Raw genomic sequence first — 2,500 nt, 5'->3', positions numbered from 1 at the left:
TAACCACTGAACCACGCAACCAGTGTAATGGGAAAATATAGTATTGCAATGTTAAACTGATTTAAATGTTTCTTTGTGACGTTGGAAGCAGACGGTGTGAGGGGAAGTGAAGGACAGTCAAAGGACTGTCTCCTACGTATGCATATGAGGGGGGTCGTAAACAATTCGTGAACTGACGGGGTGTTGAATGTTCAGGGCAAAGGAGATTGTGACTTTGTAATCAAGGACCAAGAGATGAAAGGTCTATGATGGGCGGGTACCCAGTGTTCCCTTTGTTCCACGTGGTTTGAAGGTGTGAACCTCATCGTGTATAAAAGAGAGCTGTGACTGTTGTTTCATTGAATTGTGTGTCGCAGACTGCTTTGGGTGGCTGTGGCAGACCGTTCCTTCTTGCAAGAACAAACGGACTAAAGACAATTTTGATTCAGAGATTCCATAACTCCTTAGCAGATCAACTGAGGAAATCTTCCATTACGCCAGAGACACAGTTCTGACTCAGCAGGAAGTCACAAGCACCTGCTCTCAAATATACGACGGCCAGCTGGAACCTCGGGTTCTTCTTTAAGATGCAGCCATGAAAAAGTTCTCTGAAGGAGTTTTGACTTTATTTCTATGAGGACAATGTTGGGTTCTTTAAAGACAATGTTGGGTTCCTTAAAGACAGCGTTGGGTTCTTTAAAGACAATGTTGGGTTCCTTAAAGACAGCGTTGGGTTCTTTAAAGACAATGTTGGGTTCTTTAAAGACAGCGTTGGGTTCTGTAAAGACAATGTTGGGTTCTTTAAAGACAGCGTTGGGTTCTTTAAAGACAGCGTTGGGTTCTTTAAAGACAATGTTGGGTTCCTTAAAGACAATGTTGGGTTCTTTAAAGACAATGTTGGGTTCTTTAAAGACAGCGTTGGGTTCCTTAAAGACAATGTTGGGTTCTTTAAAGACAGCGTTGGGTTCTTTAAAGACAGCGTTGGGTTCCTTAAAGACAGCGTTGGGTTCTGTAAAGACAGCGTTGGGTTCTTTAAAGACAGCGTTGGGTTCCTTAAAGACAGCGTTGGGTTCTGTAAAGACAGCGTTGGGTTCTTTAAAGACAGCGTTGGGTTCCTTAAAGACAGCGTTGGGTTCTGTAAAGACAGCGTTGGGTTCTTTAAAGACAGCGTTGGGTTCCTTAAAGACAGCGTTGGGTTCTGTAAAGACAGCGTTGGGTTCTTTAAAGACAGCGTTGGGTTCCTTAAAGACAGCGTTGGGTTCTTTAAAGACAGCGTTGGGTTCTTTAAAGACAGCGTTGGGTTCCTTAAAGACAGCGTTGGGTTCTTTAAAGACAGCGTTGGGTTCCTTAAAGACAGCGTTGGGTTCTTTAAAACAGTGTTGGGTTCTTTAAGGTGTTGAGTTCTTTTAAGACAGTGTTGGGTTCTTTTAAGACAGTGTTGGGTTCTTTTAAGACAGTGTTGGGTTCTTTTAAGACAGTTTTGGGTTCTTTAAAGATACTGTTGGGTTCCTTAAAGACAGCGTTGGGTTCTTTAAAACAGTGTTGGGTTCTTTAAGGTGTTGAGTTCTTTTAAAACAGTGTTGGGTTCTTTAAGGTGTTGAGTTCTTTTAAGACAGTTTTGGGTTCTTTAAAGACAGTGTTGGGTTCCTTAAAGACAGCGTTGGGTTCTTTAAAACAGTGTTGGGTTCTTTAAGGTGTTGAGTTCTTTAAGGACAGTTTTGGGTTCTTTTAAGACAGTTTTGGGTTCTTTAAGGTGTTGAGTTCTTTAAAGATAGTGTTGGGTTCTTTAAATACAGTGTTGGGTTCTTTAAAGATAGTGTTGGGTTCTTTAAAGATAGTGTTGGGTTCCTTAAAGACAGTGTTGGGTTCTTTAAAGATAGTGTTGGGTTCTTTAAAGATAGTGTTGGGTTCCTTAAAGACAGTGTTGGGTTCTTTAAAGATAGTGTTGGGTTCTTTAAGGTGTTGGGTTCTTTAAAGACAGCGTTGGGTTCTTTAAAGATAGTGTTGGGTTCCTTAAAGACAGTGTTGGGTTCTTTAAAGATAGTGTTGGGTTCTTTAAAAACAGCGTTGGGTTCTTTAAGGTGTTGGGTTCTTTAAAGATAGTGTTGGGTTCCTTAAAGACAGCGTTGGGTTCTTTAAAGACAGTGTTGGGTTCTTTAAAGATAGTGTTGGGTTCTTTAAAGACAGCGTTGGGTTCTTTAAAACAGTGTTGGGTTCTTTAAGGTGTTGGGTTCTTTAAGGTGTTGGGTTCTTTAAATACAGCGTTGGGTTCTTGGGTTCTGCGGGGAACCCTGCGTTCTGCTTCCAGTTGGTGTGGAACTTGAATCTTTCCTGTTGGAGTGAAATATGAGTTTGTTTCCTGGCGGTTGATGAATGAACGTTTGTTTTATTCATCAGCAGATGAATAATTAAATTGTTCTGTGGACCAATCACAGCGCAGCAGAGACACGAGACGAGGAGCCACAGGAAGCACAGAGAGAAGAAACATTACTTTATGGTTATTCAAAAGACAAATACAAAA

The sequence above is a fragment of the Clinocottus analis genome, unplaced genomic scaffold, assembly GCF_023055335.1.
Source record: "Clinocottus analis isolate CAN_PGR_092001 unplaced genomic scaffold, fCliAna1.0.p SCAF_81, whole genome shotgun sequence".
NCBI lineage: Eukaryota > Metazoa > Chordata > Actinopteri > Perciformes > Cottidae > Clinocottus > Clinocottus analis.
This window is presented reverse-complemented; position numbering follows the sequence as displayed.